This window comes from Oryza glaberrima, chromosome 5 (genome assembly GCF_000147395.1).
Source record: "Oryza glaberrima chromosome 5, OglaRS2, whole genome shotgun sequence".
Classification (NCBI taxonomy): Eukaryota; Viridiplantae; Streptophyta; class Magnoliopsida; order Poales; family Poaceae; genus Oryza; species Oryza glaberrima.
In genome coordinates, this window is record NC_068330.1 from 12,022,911 (window position 1) to 12,036,146 (window position 13,236).

Sequence of the window (13,236 nt, forward strand, 5' to 3'; positions counted from 1 at the left end):
CACTGGTCCACATACATCAATATGTACTAGTCCCAATAGTTCACTTGCCCTTTCACTTTGACCCGTGAAAGGTGCCTTTGTCATTTTGCCAAGTAAACAAGATTCGCATGTCTCAAATGATTCAAAATCAAAAGAGTGTAGAAGTCCATCTCTATGAAGCTTCTCCATGCGTTTCTCATTTATATGACCCAAGCGACAATGCCAAATAAAAGTGGGATTCAAATCATTAGGACGTTGCCTTTTTGCATTCATGTTATAGACTGAACATCCATCAAGATTCACAATGTATAAGCCATTCATCATGGGTGCATGGAAATAGAAAATGTCATTATAATAGACTGAACAACCATTGTCCACAGATCTAAAACCATAACCCTCTGCTTGCGGACAAGAAGCAGAGATAACGTTCTTACACAAAGCTAGAATGCAATAACAATTATTTAACTCCAAAACTAATCCTGACGGTAAAGATAATGGCATAGTGCCGACCGCAACAGCAGCAACTCTTGCTCCATTGCCCACGCGAATGTCCACTTCGCCTCTTGCTAAGCTCCTACTTCTTTTCAACCCCTGCAACGATTTGCATATGTGAGCAACTGACCCGGTATCAAATACCTAAGAATCAGTAGAGGAAGTAGCAAGATTAATTTCTATAACATTAATACCTGAGGTGGAACTCTTTCCATCCTGCTGCTTCTGCTTGAACTGCTCTAGGTATTTCTCACAGTTTCTCTTCCAATGACCTGTCTCCTTGCAAAAGAAGCACTCTGCATCCTTAGCGGGCCCTGTCTTTTGAACCTTGGTCTTAGAGTTGCTAGTACTCGTGATCTCATCAGAGTTTAGCTTTCTCTTTTGACCACTTTTCTTGTTGTTGGGCTTGCGCTTATGCACAACCATCACATGGTTGGAGTTTTTCTTAATGTTTTCCTCGGCAGTCTTTAGCATCCTATGCAATTCTGCCAAGGTCCTGTTCAGGTTGTTCATATTGAAATTCATTATGAACGGCTCAAAGCTGGGAGGGAGCGACTGGAGAATCAAATCAGTAGCCAACTCTCGGCTAAGGGGAAAGCCAAGCTTATCCAGACTCTCGGTGTAACCAATCATTTTGATCACATGTGGGCTCATTGGATTACCTTCTGCTAGCCTGCACGCAAACAAGGACTTTGAGGTATTAAACCTCTCAGCTCTTGCTTGGTCCTCAAACATGTTACGTAGTCTCGTGATTATCGTATGAGCATCCAATGCATCATATTTCCTTTGAAGCTCAAGGGACATAGTAGCAAGCATGAGATAGCTTATATCAAGATAATCATTGCATCGCTTTTCATGCTCCCTACGTTGAGCAGCAGGAGCATTGTTGGGCAAGTTAGCTGGAAAAGGCTCTGTAAGCACAAACTCTTTGTGCTCTTGCCTGAGAACAGTTCTCAGGTTGCGATACCAATCCATGAAGTTTATTCTAGTCAACTTCTCTTTCTCAAGATTAGACCGCAAGTTAAAATTGGATGGTGCAGGAGCTGCTATGATCTACAATAGAAATATATGTATGCAAAATCAGCACCATGTTTACATTTAACCTTTCATTAAACAATTTAACAAAAGATACTTCCACTATGTATTGTGAAACAAAATTCCCTCTAGTAACATAGTGAGTCAAGATCCTCATTTTATTAGTGTCTAGTGAGCTTTGGCATCACAGCTAGACAACTATCAAAATAGGTAAGCAACACCTTGCTAATCACATCATATGTGACTCTTGTGCTATTGGGGTGACATCTCCATGTCCAACCCAACCTATGCCCCAAGGTCCAAAACTGTTTTGATAACCTTGTCAAGTAAACCAATAATCTCCGCATATAGATGTCCGACATCTATCCTATTTTATCATGATAAAAAGTGACACTTTGCTATGGCAAACCCATCACTTATGATCACAACCGTATTAGGTGCAATTACTGGAAGAGCATAAATCATACTTAATTTTTCTGAGGGAATCTATCCTACCATGTCATATCAAATATACAACAGCAGTAAAGTAAGATAGATATAAAAACCCCAAGCGAAATCTAAGGGGCAACGCACACGGCGGTACATAGATCTGAGGGAATCTATCCTACCATGTCACGGGGTACATAGATCTCATCTACGATTCGCCATGTGAAAACCTTAACGGCGTAATCGAATTATGCCGAAACCGAGTCAATCTCATTGGCTCGTTTTTTCTCATTGGCATACGGTTCCAGTGGACATCGGACTATCCGATGAACACAATCGCGCTCAGCCTTGGTGAGTACTAGACATTCCAGTGAAGTCACCAACACACATACCGATTGATCTCATCAACCCATGCGGCTATCAGTTCATCTCATGTTCCGATCACCTAAGAACTCATATACAACATAATAGATCTCATCTACTACACCCGCATATCAACTATATGCAATGATCTAGATCATAAACTATACAAGGCGGCTCTGATACCACTGTTGGGATAAGCGTAGGCTACGATAGCATATATCAAAAATTTCTATCGCATAAACCAGGAACCAAGCAAGTATTAGATCATAGATCGTTACCACTCGACGCGCTGCGCAGCGGAAGAAAACGCTGAGAAGTCGAAGAAACTCTCGCGAAGTAGCACGCGTCGTTGTAGAGGAAGTAGTCGATTGCACCGGCTCGACCTTCTCCTACTTGTGCGTTCTCCTCGCCGTACTCCTACGCTGATCAGCACTGCAAACCAGCGGCGCCTCTACCGGTATCCACACATACAGGGACGGAACGCCACGCGCAGATGTGCTAGCACCCGCGCGCGGCTAGGGTTTTGCTCAGGGAGGGAAGTGACGGCTAGGGTTTCTCACGTGATGCAATGCCTCTGCCGGTCACACCCCTCACGAATATATAGGATCCATCACTCGGGCCTCCAAGGCCCATAGGACTCCTATTCGGATCCCTATACGAAGTAAGCTCATATTGGATCTCCATCCAATCCCCTTAGTTCGGCCCATTAAGCGTGCGACCCTGTAGGTTCATGTATACTCGGCTGCAACCCAAAAACTCCTTTTCGGTCCATGCGTCAACAGCGGCTCCTAGCAGAACGTATTGACCCACCGTGCATACATAAAGATCATATCGGCTGAACCTCTAGTGTATACTTGTATGAACCCCTTTGCCTCACGATATCGATTAAGCTCAAGGCTAGATATGTGCCATCCTCTAATAGCTCAATCATTCACTCGAACCTGTTGATAGATTATATAACTTGTGATTGACTCCTCAATCACCTTTTCCATGGCCATGCACTTCCATAATCTACAACATCGAGGGGCCCAGACATATCTCTCCATAGGAGGGTCAAATCTCATCTTGATTATTCATATCCCACTACATGTTTCATAGCATTCCCGAAAACTACTTTTATAGCTACCCATTTACGGAGTAGCGTTTAGCAGTCCCTAAGTAAGCTACTACACATATTGAGAACCATGATAATCTCAGGTCTAAAGATTCAACACCAACACTAAATGAGATCACTGATGACACAACACATATGGCTCTTGCAGTGTCTCATGTTGGGTCTATCCAACAACATGTTCACCAACATGTATCCACATTATTAATTTGGTATCTCTATACCATGATCCATGAGGCATGATCATCAATTAATACATGTGCTGATCATATAAACATATTGGTTTCACATCTGATATTTGATCAGGGATCCTTTAGAAATAGTAACAAACAACATAAAGAGTCTCATGAAAGAATCACATATTCATTAACCAATAAGGAGTTATCTACTTCAAGGAACAATGTGAGATAAATATGTAAACATAGTATGTGATACAATCATCTCTATGATTGCCTCTAGGGCATATCACTAACAGTGCATGCCTCGCTGACGGGTCTGGAGTCGTTCCTCGCTCCAACCCATATTGGAGACCATCCTCTCTATTAAATCAACGGTTCCTCGAACCGTTTTAGAGAAGAATGCTCCTCTAGCTGCCTCGACCATGTGATGGCGGGACATTGGGGTGAGTCCATTATAAAAGTTCTACAGGATTAACCAGTCTTCCATCCCATGATGAGGACAGGCGGCCACATACTCCTGCAGATGTTCCCATGCTTCCCGAATGGACTCGTCCCTTGTCTGCTGGAAACTGGAATCCGTCGACGAAGGGCATTGGTTTTGCCCATCGGGAAGAATTTCGAGAGGAATGTCGTAGAACATTTGTCCTAGGTGTTGACAGCAGCACGATTGGCGTAGAACCACTGCTTCGCTCTCCCGAGGAGGGAGAACGGAAACAGCCTTAGCCTGACGGCGTCGGGACCGACGCCCTTCATGGTGCACATGCTACAGATCTCCAGGAACTGCTGCAGATGAGCGTTGGCATCCTCGTTAGGCTTGCCACAGAACGGGCTAACCTGTGCCAACGTAACGAGGCTGGACTTCAAGTCGAAATCCACGTCTCCCATGTTGATCTGTGGCCCAATGGCCACACTCTCAGCAGAGGGAGCAGCGAACTCGCGAAGGGTCTTGTCAGCCATAGTCTTAAAGGTTGATGGCGTTGGTATGACTGGTTTCTCTGTCGGTAGAGTTTTCTGCAGAGCAACGACTCGCGGCCTGATGCTCCGGATGAAAGCTTCTAGATTTTCCTTGAAGTTTCCCGGCAAGTTGAAACCAGTCATGCATGACCCTGTTTTCACAACAAAAGTGAAAACAACCAAGGTTAGCCTGCAAAGGAAAATGATTATACAGAGGTAAATATAAAGTATTAGTTCAGTTAATCTCTGTTATGAATCTTCCCCTTCAACAGCGCTAGAAATGCTTGTTGGTATTTCTTAACAACATTATTAGAAATATAATTCCCAGCAATGGCGCAAAAATACTTATGGTATATTATGGTTATAGAGTTTATCCGCAAGCGCACGGATATACCATTGTAGCAATTCACCCGAGAGTATTCCAAGGGTATCATATTTATTTTATCCCGTGGGAAGATCATGTAGAGAGAACTTGACTAATAATTTATATATTACTTGTGATAATCATATTCTAAGCAGGGGTTAGGATAATCCAAGGGTAGAGTGACACACAAGCATTAGCTACTTATTCTCATAATATATTATCTAAGCTAAGTGGAAAGAAAAGAGAAAGATAATCTATTCCTATACTTCTAATATATATAGTATACATACATTCTTGTTATCTGATATACTAGCTAGTACCCTCTATCTGATACTCTCCTGGTACTCTGAGAAGCCACCCCTGACTGCCGAGTTCCTTACGACAACCCATTATGACCATACAACCGGGGCTAAATAAGGAGGAATACCCTCCCCAGTGAATTAACATAGGATTATATACACACGCGGAGGAATACCCGTACTGAGCTATCGCCATCAGCGGCCCACCTCTCATCGACAGCATATAACCCCAAATAATGATATCCTGTAATCTAGACACCACGTCTAAACTACCAGATACTACTCTAATATCATCGTCATGACATAGAGTAATTGCATACACAAACATTATACCTGCACCAAAGCATCTCCCAGATAAGCTAGCAGCATATTCAGTATAACATGAACATAATATAAAGTAGGCATTCATATACTCGGAAAGTATTTCAATACCATAAATGTATAAAGAAGAGTATTCTAATAAAAGTACAAAGCTTACAAAAGAGGAAAGGAAAGCTACTAGAGCCATACCCGAACTCTTCCGAAGGCTTCTGGACTCCTGATTTCTACTCTATTCTTATTCCACTAGCTAGATACTACTAAACTAAACTTGAGAGAATATGAGAGAGCTTTTGCTTGAGGTGTGTGAGTGAAGTGAGAAGAGCAACTCCTTTTATAGCCTCCCAATGACGATTGTGACGGTTGGAATGGTCAGAAATACCCTCCAACCGTTATTGGGGGATAATCCACACCGTCCAGGCGAAGCCCTGGATCAGATGGCGCTGATGAGGGTTCGGCCTAACCCCCTGGTTCGGCCGAATCTAGGGCCGGCCCAATCCAGCCCAATCCGGCCTCCTCCGTTGTTCTTCTATGCAGACTTGTGAATTTTGGCCCAGTTTGTCGTGTCAATTCTAAGTTCTTGGCCCATTCATACATAAGTCTGATTCTCAACATCGCCCAATTGATTTATCGTCTATGTTGATGTCGATTCTCCTCCACTTTATTTTTATTCTCTGCAAAAGGTTAGTGAACCTAATACTAGTGGAATATTATTATTCTAACATGTATATGCATTGCAAGCATCACTAGTTCTCCTCTATTTTGGCTATATTGACGGTCGAAACTGATCGATAACGACCGTCAACAGGCTTGAAAGAGAATACACCATGTAGGTTGCACGTCCCACATGGTAGAGTTGGAAGAACCCTTGTGGCCGCGATTGGAATGGATATCCCTTGAAGAATTTATCACGATAACACTATTCCATATGATTATGCGAAAGTGCAGTTGCAAGTGGTGAACAAAGGGTTAGAGTCATACGATCTGGACATCCAAACTCCTGATGGCATATCCGTACTTGGGGATGCGGTTGACATTATAGTATTGTAGCACATAAAGATATACTCTTTGGGACTGGCAACAATGCTCTGTCGAAACCACTGAGACCTCCTCAGAAAAAACTATCGAATAATGTGGAAGAACATGAGCAACCTAGGAGCACTGAAGTGGCATCTACATCAGCAATATTGTCGATTATGCCAGCAATAGAACCGAAATCGAAGTCGCAACAGGTTTGGAATGGGTCGAAATAGAACCAGATGTGTATGAGGATCCATCTCCTGCAAAAGACAACGTGGACGCACCCTCGGTCGATGACTATGTCATCGACAAGTCCGAAGTGCCTAAACTGGTCAAAAGCCACAACTCCAAGTCCAAGGATAATCAGAAGGTGAAGTGGATGGTAACCGCCTTCTGAGGTGGTAAAAAACGTGCCAAGGAAAGAGATGTTGATGAGAAGAAGACCGGTGAACTTGCCGGCCCAAAATACTTTGCAACAGATGATTGTCCGGCAGTGTTTGAAAATGGCAAAGCCTTTTGGCTGGATTATGCACTTGAAGAAGGGCCGTGGGAGATGAGAAGATTACATAAATGGTACACGGACGCCAACAAGAAAGGCCTAATGTCATTAGCTGTTCGAACATCGCCTGATGCTTTCATGGCCGAGGAAGGTTTCTTGTGGCTCAATTTTGCTGATCTTCACGCCGTCTATCGTTGGGAAAAGATGGACATAAACTTTGTTGGTGCATGGTGCCTATGAGTATGAACACACATTTTTTACACAAATAAATAAATATACTACATAAGCATGTGATTAGTATTAACGGGTTTTTCTTTATAGGATGCAATACATGGATGCTGAGAAGACCATGGTTCCCATCGGTTATCTAGATCCAACAAGGATCTTTCAATCCCAGCATACCGTAACGCTATCAGAAAACACTGAACAGCTCAAGAACATGACGCCTGAAGAAATAGCGGAATACAAGAAGGGCTTGCATACGACCAAGTTGCTTACTATGGTGCAATACATTGGACGAGCTTTCCTGAAATTTCAACGGAAAAGAGTCCTAATGGCCGTATACAACTTTAAGTAAATCCCATAGTGTTATTTCATCCGTGACTAACTGCACCGTCGTTACCATGTAGCAATCATGAAATTTGTTTCTTGATCTACCCGAAGTACGGGACTGTTACAGTACTGGACCCCCTTGATTATAATCACATGACGTATACACAATTCCTAATAATCTTACAATTGGAAGTGATTCTAATCCATGCATGTGTACTTTTCATGAATTATAATTAAATCTCCTCCTTAATACGAATCGCTAATATCCTTACAATGCGTACAACTACTACAAGATAAAGAGTGGAGAACAACTATAAATAAGGGAGAAGCTACTAGTGCATACATACTGGCTGGTAATACTCCACTCACTTAATGTATTTAAATTCTTTTACTTGCAGTATCTAACTAATTCCTTCCATGTGTATGTCACGAAGTATTAGAAGCAACCTAAAGGCAGTACCCTCTATGGTTATTACACATGCAAATTTCTCAGTGTTAATGTGAGGTATAGGACCAACGCAGAGGATGTAAGTCTTCAACTCAACGTATAAGTCCAATTGAGAACTGCACATCTAAATGATATACAAATATATTCTCGTTCTTCCGTACATGCAGTTGCCTAGAATCGAACATCGAACAAGCTTTGACGATAAAGGCATTAAAAATATGCAGCAGGACCTCTGCCACTTCATCCATTGCGAGTGCTGTCATAAGGATGGACGGTTCTTCAACACAGAAGACAGCCTAGCGACAAGTGATAAATACAAGTCTCTTCGGGAGTGGAACAATGCAATGCCATGATGTATTAATTAGATAGTGCATTCAAAATGACAACTGTAAAAATTATTGTAATATATTGACAACACTTCTCACTACTGCAATATATGTATTTATGTCAGTATTAAATGTTTGTTACTATCTAAATAGTATTATGTATTAATTAATTAATTATTTGCAACATTATTGATTAAAAATTATTTTTAAAAAAATTGGCGGGAAATTTTAAATTTTGGCGTGCATATTTTCCCAGGCGGCCCCGCCTTCTTAATCACAGGCGGCCCCTTCCCTTTTTCCCAGGAGGCGTGCCGTGCTCCCGTTCACCTGCGAAAATCGGCGATAAGAAGGCCTTTGCCTACAAAAATGTTTTTGGTCCGCCTGAGAAGAGACCGTTTTCAGTCCTATGCAAAAAATGTTTTTTCTAGTTGTAGTGGCTGGTGATAATCAAAATTCAAAAGGGAAGATTAGATGGATCCCAAGTGCATGCATGCAGTACGCTTCTGGGAAAGAAGAGGATGCATGTTCATGTGCAAAAGCTTGCTGAATATGTACGTGGACCAAGAAACAAAGGAAGAAGATTACGGCTCAATGTTGTGCTACATGGGCTGAGCCTGTTGGACTCTGTCATGCGTGAAAACTCGAGTTGGGCCTCGTCAGTCAGATTGCTCTCTTGCCGTTTGAATGGCAGCCGGCCCTAGGGGAAAGTTTGTTTGCGTCGCTAGCGTAAGCTTAGATTGATTCATCTATTTTTTTTTTTAAGAAACCACTAGGATATAGGCCTTTTGCAGAGATTCATCTATTATTATTTTTGCTAATTCTTCGGAGTTGCTTGGATTGACTGTCGTTGTCAACCCGTTCGTGCAATCGCCTTCGTGTCGATTATGTGGATTGGATTTGTGAAGGTTCGTGTGATTGACGTCGTTGAGGTGTTGTACACGGGTACAAGGTTGCTGCGAGGATTGATCTAGCTGCTACTTTCGAGTTATCATTCGTCGTCACTGCAAGAACGGGCCACCCTGTATCATAACTGTTTCAACTATTAATGTATATAATTTTATGTGTAGAATAGTGTTGGTGACGTGAGATTCGGAGATATATAGAAATAGACTCAATTATTGAGCATGCCCTAATTGTACTATTCCAAAACATGTGACACCTTAAATCATGGGTGGAAAAGACTACCAAAACATGTGACATCTAATTAAATTCATGTGTGGAAAGACCACTTGCGCAGTTGCGCTTTACTTCTAATTGTAAATGCATGCATCTCTTTTTGTATATATGTGTATCATTCATCCTATATTTTGGAAGTGAGGTAACAACGTTACAATCCGTACTCCCAGAGGGATGACTTCCCGGCACCTACACACTGTAGCGGAATGAAAGTATAGGTTACATGAAATTGGACGGTAGGGAATGTTACGTATATACGAAGCTAACGCCCGCAAAAGGCGACAGCATATGGTTGTTACTGAGAGACACATCCATACACGTCCAGGCATCCAATTTAAACCCCTCTCTAACTATTCTCCACGTGCTAGAGAAGCATATATATAATTAGTCGCACCAACTGGTTACATTTTTCCTGGCCGGTGTAATTTGCAATTATTGCGCATCGTACAATTCAATGACAACTTAAACTATCTTTAATATATATCTTCAAAAGTAAAAGACTATCGTTATCAAAGTATCAGTGCATCGACGGCAACACACTGTGGAATATATACTGGACCGTTGTATTGCTTGGGCATTAAGATCAGGTCGATCAGTGCTGGTTCGTAAGAGCCATCAGTACCGGAAGTCAACCCAGGCACAAAATTTCCAGCACTGATGACCCCTCTCATCAGTGCCAGTTCTGGACCCGGCACAGATAGAGCTTGCGAGCATCTTGGGCAAGATCAGATTAACTCATCTGTGCCAGGTAATAATTTGAATCCGGCACTGATGATTGTATATCTCTGTGCTGGGTATTAGTTTGAATCCGGCACCGATGGCTTCATACGGTCATACCTGTACAAGCTATACATAATAACCTGCATTGATGTTTTTTTTTCGAGATTAAAAAAATAAATAAAGGAAAAATGTGATTTGGTTAAGCATGTATGTACTAGGGTGATTTTTGCAACAAAACTAAGCAGGTGGGTGGATATTTGCAACGAAAATAACTTTTAGGGTGTAATGCATGTCAAACTTCAAGTGATTTAGGGAGTGCCTTATGCAATTTTCCGTTCATTAATTTTTCAGGCAGACCTAAAAAAGTAACGCCTGTAAAAATGTTGAGAGGCCACACAGATCTAGCCCCACTTGTGAAAACCAATTTTCATAGGCAAAATCTAAAAGGAGACCGCCTGCAAAAATAACATTATTTTCATAGGCGAACCTCTTAGCATACCACCTATGAAAATTGATTTTAACTTTGTCACCCTAAACGCACCACCTGCATAAAAGGAAAAAACCTAAGCTACACATAATAACCTGCATTGATGTTTTTTTTCGAGATTAAAAAATATAAATAAAGGAAAAATTGCAAAAAAAAAACATCCCATAAGTCACTTGAAATTTGACATTCCACCTTATAAGTTGTTGCACATACCCATCCTTACTTAGTCTTGTTGAAAAAACCATCCTAACACACACATGTTTAACTGAATCAGTCTGTTATTGGTTATGTGAGATTTACCACTGGCGAAGCTAGCCAAGTTAATCTTCTCCAAGTGCTTGCATTAGACTTATTTTTCATATTTGATTTAACTTTTTTTTTGTAAATAGCGAAACTCACTACGACAACGTTTAAGCTCTCGTCCGCAAATTTATCTGTGGAATCTCACAATAGAAAATGTCAAAAGTATTTAATTTTGGTAAAAATCGCATTGACAGCTCACACTTATGAAAACATGTGGTTTGGTTAAGCATGTATGTACTGGGGTGGTTTTTGCAACAAAACTAAGCAGGTGGGTTGGCATTTGCCGTCCTCCCACCAGCCTCTCCCTCCTGGTAGCTGCGCGCAGCCCACAACACTGTCCCTGCCCGCTACCACCGTCTGCGCCATCCCCCCTCCGGCCACGATGGTCTCTCTCTCCTAGAGGCTACCACTGTGCCTCTCCCCACCATCGTCCCCTGGTACTCGACCCCGGTCAGATAAGACGTGGAGGCACTAGATAGGGGTGGGCAGAATAAGACCGAACCGAAGAACCGAACCGAAAAGACCGCGACTGAAACCGAAAAGACCGAGACCAAGAAATTCGGTTAGTAATTCGGTCTCAGCTATGGAAAGACCAAAATTTTTTCGGGCAATTCGGTTATTGTCTTCGGTTAACCGAATTAACCGAGAAAACCGAATTGTGGCCCAATAGGCCTAGGAGGCCCAATAAGCCCACTAAATTGCTAAACCCTAAAAGCCACCACTACCACTCGTCACGAGGCCGTCAACCCCATCCATCATGCTGCCTCTACCTCCGATCCATCCCCATCGCGTGTTGCGTCGCGGGCATCCACAGCGTCGGCGCCGCCTCCGGCCAGCCCACCTCCGTTGTGGCCCCGACGAGCACCGCCGTCCGCCTCCACCACGGCCTGACGAGTGCCGCCGTCCACCTCGCGCCACCTCCAGCCATCCCGCCTCCGCCGCGGCCCCGATGATCGCCGCCGTCTGCCTCGCGCCGCCTCTAGCTGGCCGCCGCGGCCCTGACGAGCGCCGCCGTCCGCATCGGCGCTGCCTCCAGCTAGGCCGCCTCCACCGCGGCCCCGACGAGCGCCGTTGTCCGTGGCGCACCTGGCGAGCAGCGGCGTGGCCTTCTCCAGTGCTTGCCGCTGAGCCGGCGAACTTCTCCAGTGATTTCGGTCCTGAGTTTGCCGGTCCTGAGTTTTTTCGGATGAAATTCGGTCCTGAGTTTTCAATGACTGAAATGACCAAAAAACCGAAGACTGAGACCGAATTTTTCAGTCAGACCGAACGCCCACCCCTAGCACTAGATCTAGCTACGGAAGTACCGGATGCGGGCACGACGGTGCCGGATCCGCCGCCTCCTTCGCTGGGGAGTGGGTGCGTTGTCGCCACCTCCGGTCTCCGGTCACCACACGTCATGCCGCCTCTCCCATGCCAGAGACAGGGCGCCGCTGCGATTAAACCTAGCCACCTCTATCTCGGCCCGTCGTCCGGTTCTCCAGCGACACCCTCTGGCAGCAGCGATCGAGGTGGGAAGAGGTGGGCGACGGGGGCTAGGGTTTCGCCCCTGAGCCGCCCACGCGTGGGCGATACGAGAGCCTGTTAGTTTTTTGTTTTATCTTGTTTATACGTTATATGAATATAGTATTGTAAAATTTTGAAGAATAGATGTGTGTTGGTTTATTGTTTGGGGTGCTAGATGAATTTTTATTGTTGCAAAGTTTCTTTTTTTTTTGCAAATTTTAGGGTGTATATAGATTTTTTTCATGTCCTGGCTACTGTAGCTGAATGGAAGTTGTTTTGCTTGAATAGGACAATGTAGGACAATGGAGAGCGAGCCAGCTCCTGCGCACAGAATAGTAGGACCGCACAAACTGATAAGGTTGCACCTGAATGCTTATGGAACCAGCATCAATTTACCGGCACCATTGAGGGTAGTCATTGGTACCGGTTCTACACCATTGAGGTTACACCAATGACCTCATCATTGGTGCCTATTATAATTTAATACTAGCACTATAGGGGTGCACCCTTTTTTATTTTTCTAAGTGCGAAAAAACCCAAAAAAATATTTTGCATTTTATTAGACGTCAACCACAATCACACTTTACTTCCCCCAAGTCATATTATTTTTTTAACCCATATTCTTTGGAATGTACTCCCTCCGTCCCGTTAAGTGCAACAATATATATATAACCTCCTTACT

General features: G+C 43.4%; 1 non-coding gene across 1 annotated transcript; it reads left to right on the forward strand.

Moving 5' to 3' along the window:
- Positions 1–4,070: 4,070 nt before the first annotated feature.
- On the forward strand, positions 4,071–4,176 carry LOC127775244 (small nucleolar RNA R71). The gene has a single exon (XR_008017920.1). It is a non-coding gene; the product is annotated as a small nucleolar RNA R71 (small nucleolar RNA).
- Positions 4,177–13,236: the final 9,060 nt, after the last annotated feature.